This window comes from Empidonax traillii, unplaced genomic scaffold, assembly GCF_003031625.1.
Source record: "Empidonax traillii isolate 1590-97213 ecotype Southwest subspecies unplaced genomic scaffold, ASM303162v1 scaffold1082:size189471, whole genome shotgun sequence".
NCBI lineage: Eukaryota > Metazoa > Chordata > Aves > Passeriformes > Tyrannidae > Empidonax > Empidonax traillii.
Genome location: NW_020956275.1, coordinates 152,824 through 160,575, shown reverse-complemented (window position 1 = coordinate 160,575; position 7,752 = coordinate 152,824). Strand labels below are relative to the sequence as shown.

General features: G+C 39.2%; 1 protein-coding gene across 1 annotated transcript in view; it reads left to right on the top strand.

Moving 5' to 3' along the window:
- The first annotated feature begins 314 nt into the window (after nucleotides 1–314).
- Nucleotides 315–7,752, top strand: part of LOC114068538 — a 126,587-nt gene continuing 119,149 nt past the window's right edge. The window contains exon 1 of the mRNA XM_027904744.1: nucleotides 315–393. The gene's annotated coding sequence lies outside the window, so the exon portion shown is untranslated. The remainder of the gene's footprint in view (nucleotides 394–7,752) is intronic.

Genomic DNA, 7,752 nt, shown 5'->3' with positions numbered 1-7,752 from the left:
GTTCCTGCAGCCGAGGTTGCCCTTCCCACCAGCTCTCCATTTCACCTGCCGCGGCTGGGCTGGGGCTGGGCACCCACAGGGGGCCGGGGCTCCCCCAGCCCCCTGTCTCCTTGACACCCGAGTTCATCTAGCAGCCGTGTCCCATAGAGCAGATGCTGCCCGTGGCCGTGACCGGCGCACAGGCGAGCAGCATTCCACATGTGCTCCCAGGATCTCCCGATTGGTGTGCTTCGCAGAAGGGGCTGGTCCTTGAAGTCAGCTCCTGTGCCTGTGACAGATGATATTTTTATGCAAGAAAACAAAACCAGGATATCTGATGGACTGCATTATCTTTCCAGACAGCTTGGAGCTACAGATGCAAACCAAGAAGTTTTATGCTTAGACTTCAAAACTGTGAGTGGAATTTAAACAGCAGTTTTAAACGCCTACTTTTTTTTTTTTTTTTTTTTTTTTTACTTCGTGTGTGTGTGTGTGTGTGTGTGTGTGTGTGCAACTTTGCATGAAGTACACATATCTGTATAACTTACTATTATCGAGCAAGCTTTTGCAAATTCTCTTAAGATTAAATAATTATTGCTTTGGAAAACTTCACAAAGTCTTAGCTGCATTTGTAGCTGGACTAATAAATGTGAACTGAGGAGGAGGGGGATGTTAATTTCAGTGAATGCAATTAGTCTAGCTGGAAATTATTTTAAATCATCTTTTCCACTGGAAAATGTGTTTGAACAGAAGAGGTGAGGGAGAATCTCCTGAGAGTTATCAGCAAATGTCAGGCTGGTCTATGTGTCTTTGTCGTAGGCACATTTGATGTTTGCTTGTGTATGGCGAGGGATTAGGTAAAAACCTGCTGTTACCATTGTGTGGCACTGTGCTCATTGGATGAAAAATCTGTTGGTACCAGGTGTTGGAAAGCTGGCCAATTAATGATGATGGTGGAATATTTGTTTAAGACAATATTGCCCACTATGATGCAGATTTACAGAAATAACACTTACTAGTTCACAGGAGGATCATTCCTGTAGCTGAAACATTAATAACTTGCTCTGTCTCACATGGGAATAATGAAATTGATTTCTGTGGGAGAACTCTAGGGGTTGATTCCCAGAGCAGAAGCCCAAACCTGACAGGCAGGCAGTTTGCAACGCCAGGCTTATGATATTTTCAATTCTTTATGGGAACTGTACAGGATGGTCTAAAATGACTTCTGTCATCTTATGGCATTGTTTTATATACAATCTTGAGTAAAAAGTGCTATATGTTGCAACTTTTGTTGATTCATTTTGAGGTTAGCAAAAGCTGAGATACATGCTCAAAAAAAAAAAAAGAAAAAAAAACCAACAACAACAAAACAACTGTTTTAAACTCTCTAGATACCAGAAACAATCCAACACCCTACCTAATTTCCCATATATTTTCCTTAGTACACAGGCAACTTCATGTTTTGGTTTCTTCACAAGTGTGTTGCATCAGTTCATACATTCATATTCTGTTAGATCCAGGTGAAATCCAAAGGTTATGTGAAAAGTGTTAATAAGTGGCATGTTATTGTTAACTATGTATGGCAGAAACCTCATCCCTGGTGGATCCACCACCACTCATTTTCCATCTGGGCACCTCCAGATCATGCAGCAACACAAACAGCATCCAGATGAGGTTGGGCACACAAGTGCATTTCTGCTGCATTAGTCAGAGCACATAACATGGGACAATACCAACTCTGTACAACCAGCGGTGAGGCAATTCAGTCCATTGCCTGCTAAGAGGTAAATGTCAATATTTCTTTAGTAAATTAACTGCTGAAGTAAATCTATAGCATTTTGCTACTTTTACATCATTGGCTGCAGATTTTTGTGATACAGCACTGGGATCTCTACAGTCAGATTTACTGTATCATCAAACCATGGCCTGAATGAATCTGAACTTATTGTAAATAATACAATGATGATAAATTTCCCTTACCTTCATTCCCTTTCTCTGTCATTTGTTGGTGACTACAACAGGGACACCCTGAGTTTTCCTAGCAGAGCAAAGCACAGCATTTTTCACAAAGTTGAATTTGGCACCAATAGAAAAAATGCTCCCACAGAGAAAAATCATGAAACTCAATATATTTCAGCCAGAGAGGCCTTCTTAATTGATGTAGAGGAGATACTAAATAGAAGATGTCTTAATCCAGACTGCTCCTCATAGATATAAAATGGATTAGTGCTCTGTGGTGAAAAAATCACAGTATTTTTATTTCAATAAAGTTAAAATCAATTTTATTTCCATTTTATAAAATGGCAAATGAGACATAAAAAAAAAAAAAAAGCATGTACAGAAATGCTTTTCAGTAAACTGTCCTTTAAGAGCTGATAAAGTCCTTAAACTAAAGGGCCTCTATAATCCTTAAAATGTGAAATGTTTCCTCTTCACGTGACAGAGTCTGGTTCTTCTTGTTCCCTTAATTTGGCAGTATTTTCTCCATTAGATATTGCTACCTAGATAGAATGGGCCAGATTCTCAGCTAAGCAAGCATGAATAAAGAATAACTTCATTGAAGTCAATGACATGACCCTGGAGTTATTCCAGTGTGACTGGAATTGGAATGTGGTTCAATACATGCAGCTGCCATCCCTGCAGGCTGGCTAAGGATGTAGACAAAGAGTTACTGCAGTTGTGCATGTTGCTAGCAGAAGGATGGTCCTGCCAGCTCTCAGTTCTGCTTTCACCTGCAGCTCCTTCCAAAAGGAAAATTTAAATGAACAGTCTTACTTGTATTTCACCAACTTCAGCTTTGTTTCTTCAACCTATGCAAGGTTTTGCAGAAAACCGCTAAATCCATCTACTTTCCTTCACACCTCATCAAACCCTTTGACATATATCTCAGGCAATAAAATGCATGTAATTACTCCTATTTTCTTTCCTCCTGCTCAGAAAGATTTCAGGTTTTCCTTGAAACTTTTATGTTTGTGGTGTTCTTTACTGGTGAAATCATTTTAGGAAGCTTGGCTTCTTGCTGTGAAAATGCTGCTCTTGGTGATACTCCTGGAAGCTGCTTCCCCATTCCTGGAGAAAGTTCTGGTTTCTGCCTCTGTTTTATGATGATAACCACACTGTTCCCACGGCCACCTACTCCGCAAAATAACTCCCAGGTCTTTATCACAGAGAGACTAATGGGATTATTTTGTGTTATAGGTGGGGCTTCCTCACGACCATTTTGATTTCCCTGTTCCACATACTAGGACAGTCCAGAGCTCCTGACCTAAAGAGAGGACAGTTTCTGTGTGGCTATCTGCAGGCTCTGTCCTGAAATTCATCTCAAAGGCAGAAGTTGGCCATGTTTCAGAGAGGAAAGTCAGCTCTTACTGATACTGCTGGTCAGAAATATCTAGTTTATACCTTTCTTGCTGCAGCTAAAGAACTGAATTCTGTGATATTTTTACCAATAGCAATTTGTCTCTGCTAGTTGGAAATGCCAAAGCTACAAGAAGATCTTGAGGGGAGGACCCTGTACAGGGTTTGGGGTGAGGCTGGTTTCCTAGTTACTCTGAAGGGGAAACAAAAACATGGTATGTTCAGATTTTAAGGAGTTCATCTCAAGTGCTACCTGCTGTGAGGCTTTCCAGGGACCCACAAGTCTCTAAACACTCAGTAACACCAGGAAAAAAAACACCAAAAAAAATCAACAAGCAGGGGGGTGCCTGTTCTTCTTTGGTGTTTCACAAGTTCCTAGAATGAAGTGTGTTCATATCTAACACTGAAGTGGGGATTAGAAGAAAAGAAGGATCAGCTGAACTGTAGCTAAAATAGTTTCTTTCGTAGTATTTTTTATCATTACTCAGATATTTTTGTGCTTTGTGAGCACCTTCTCAGAAACAACAATCTATCAATCAAAAATAACTTACTAAATTCTGTATGGGCAAAAGGCTTACCTTACCAAATATTAATATCATGTATGCAGCCTAATTACAAAAAATTAATAAAAAATTAAAATATTTTATAAAAAATTCAAAGTTCTATAAAATCTTACCTTTTATAAGTATCTAGTATTCTGTAGCATTCTATTGCTGATAACCGGTATGTATCACAGGCTACTATTTTGGAATAAGTAGTTCCACTAGGAAACTAGAAAAATGCGCCTGATATTTTAATTTTTAAAATTAATACTCTACTTCCACATATGCATTTGTGAGATGACGATATTTGTTGTGCAGTTAGTCAATAAGAATTATGAAAGTGATCAAGCAGGTGAAAAGAAGTTGAGGACATACAAAATTCAAAGAGGTTTGTGGATCTAAAAGATAACACCTTGGTTGCAATGCTACTAATATCTCTGTTTTTTCAGGACTGAGAAGTATCACACCATAATCTCATAAAAGCTTTTTGAAACTGGGGCCTTTGAGTCACCTGAGAAAAGCTGTCCAGAAGCAGTGTGTGAAAGGAAGGGAGTTAACAGGGCAAAGGAAAGCACTGAAAAAACAGACTGGTGCTAATTCTACACAAGTGCTTCTTGAAGCTGAAAATGAGAAAGGACAAAAGCTGTCAAGGGGAAAGATGAGGGTATGAGTAAGAGTCATGTACCTCTGATGTTTTTTACCCTTTGTGCTATGTGTTTCATGCCGTAGGACGAATGAATAATACTCTGTTTTGAAGACAAATTAAGTTGCTTTAATTAATGCCTAACACATTGTTTTGAAGACAAATTAAATTACCTTAGTTAAATTGCTGGTTGTGGGTTCCCAGAAGAAAAAAGGTGTATCCATGTGTCAAAGGTAGATGCATAATTTGGGATCACATGTGTAAGAGGAATGTGTAAGGCAGGAGGAAGGTGTACCGCTGAGCAACCCAGACCACAAGCTCTATCCAGAAAAATTAGAGAGATCAGAAATGCAGTTGATCCCAAAACCTTTACAGCCACAACTGGATTTTTCAAGGTTTTTCAACAGCTTTTTTAGTGCCACTGCATCATGTCCTGAAATTACAGCAGTATGAGTAGCATATCTAGACAACATAAAAACCCTACCTTTTTCAATAGTTTACATATCCTACAGAATCAGCAATTGGTATGGTTTATGTCTCTCTGTCCCTCTGTGAGGGCTAAGAGCCCTTTCCACGGTCTGTTATTTTAATGGCACAAATAGATGAACGAAGCATATTTTAAACAGGGGGCATTTAAAGACTGGTTTTGAGCAAACCAGTGGGACTGACTCTAATATTTTAGAGTTTGGCCAAAGAAAAAAATGCCTGAAAATAATTTTGGCCATTGTCTGCCACTGTCTCAAGTTGAAACTTTAAAAATTCCAATCCGCATCTTTATATCCTGATACATATATTTACACCTTTATATCTTTACACTTGCTTTCATGTCCTCACACCTATATTTATTAATCTGCAACATTTACGCCTAGCTAATAATAATTCATGAAAACAAATGTGGATTTTTCTTTTGTGCAAGGTAGGATTGTAGTCTTGATGTAAGTAATGAAAATGCATCTCAAAAGAAAATCCAGACAACAGAAATGGAAAGCAATTAAAGGCAACATAAACATTCCTGATATTTTAACACTTTCTTCAGTTTTTATGGGTGGTTGGAGCAGAGTCTAGTTTTGGGCTAAGCAGTGTTGCAAATCCACTAAACCTAATGGGAACAGAAATAACAGATAATTAAGGTGCCCTCAAACAATTTGTAAACTCTTCAGAGAACTCCCTCCTGTGTAATTTCTGCCTTTGAAACATTCTGCACCGCAACACAGCAATAGCAGCCTAAGGCAGCTCAGGCTGGGGAGGAAAGATAAGGATGCTGTGTCCCTTGTTGTATTGAGTAGAAGGTTTGTGACTGTATTTGCTGGAATTTGGTAGGGGTTCAAGTTTAAAACACTGCAAAACTCTGTGAGAGCTGTGATGCCAATATAGTATCGAGATATCAATATCAGCACAGTCCAACATGCCTAAACACAAGCATCAATGTCAAGGATGCCTGTGCTGTTGTTATTTCATATTTTTAATTGCAGTAATACCTAGAGGTTAAGCTGTGCTGTGCCAGCTGCACATAGTCCGTGGCAATACACCTACATGGTGTGTCTACACTCCACTTACCAAAAAATACCTGTGACCTCAACTTCAAGGTGGTTTAAGCAACCCTGCCTGGCTGCAAGGCAGAGAGAGTGCATAACCCTGCCCATTCTTCATGCTAAACCTGAGGCCTTGCATGAACACTGCATTTTCCAAAGGTCTTTCCACTAGTTTTGTGGAGGAAAGATAAGATATGTGTTCTCTGTTGGGAATCCCTGCAGACTGGGATCTGTCCTGCCAGGTCCTCAGCCAGTGCCCTCACTCCCGAGAACACTGTACAGCCTCCAGAAGGCATGGCTGCTGCTCCATCCGAGAACACCACTGATTTTAGTGAGAACGATCCCAGGGGATGCTCCAGCACTCAATCATAGAATCAGTGGAAACATTTGTACAAGGCAGCCTCTAAGGTCATTGTGTCCAACCATTAACCCAGCACTGACAAATCCACCACTAAACTATGTCCCCAAGTGCCACATCTAAACGTGGAGACACATGAGGGAAAGAGAAGGGGGAACCTTCCTGAAGTGGCTTCTGAGGCATGGTGGAAAAGCTCTGCATTGTCTCTCAAGCACAGCTGTGCTCAGTTACTCCATCACCCCTGCAAGGATTTCAGGCATCAAACTTCAACACCTTAAATTATGGTACTAGGATCAGAACCTGTGATGCCTCAGGTGGGTATCCAAGTCAAGCATGCTAAAATTCACACAGAATTTCCAAGTAAGTAAGTAAAAATAACATTCCTTCTCATGTTCTTGGCTCTTGCTGTCTCTATCCCAACATGGATTAAACAAACACACAGATATTAGCAGAAGGAGATGCTAAAGGATTGGATGTTTTATGTAGATTATTTGCATTCACAGCTTCCATGAAGTCAGGAGCAGTGATATCAAATCTTGCTAGCTTAGCTGCCCAGTACTGAAACATAGATGAGCATGCCTCATCCAGGTTCTCAGTATAATTTTCTGCAGCAGTAAAGCTAACAGTCTGTAAGTGACATATCTGACATATCTACTCTTCACTGCTGCTCTTCATTGGGGTAAGAAGGCCTTGGGATTTATGCACTGCCCCTTTTTTACATCTTGAAGTTGACTTCCATTTACCTTTTCCCCCAAGCTCTAAATTGCCAAATGCTTCTCAGAAACATCTCCATGGAACTGAGATGCTGCTCCATACCCTTTGCAAGTGTAAATTAACTAATCTTGCAGAAGTAATTGACAGAAAAGTAATTTCCCTTTATCATGACAAACAATATTGCAGAATGAGAGTAATGACTACAATTTAAGCAGCTATGAATTGTGCATTAGAGAGCTCTAGAACTGAATATTGCACACAGTGAAATTTAAATTGCATTTCTTCTGCATCTAGCTGTTTATAAATTACAGCCACAACAGTATTTTTTGTCACCAATTTCTTATTGCCACTGACAACAGGAATAGAAGATCTAGCTAGCTGATGGACAGTGCAATAAATAGAGGTTAAAAAACTCTTTATTAGAGTCAAATTTCACTAGAAATAGGAATAAACCAAAACCCTAGCTCTAACCACAGCATGATGTGAAAGTGCCGTGAAAACTTAAGCAAAAATTCAGCAGCTAGCATATCTTTCTACGTTTGGTAATTAAAAAAAAAAAAAAAAAAAAAAAAAAAAAAAAAAAAAAAAAAAAAAAAAAAAAAAAAAAAAAAAAAAAAAAAAAAAAAA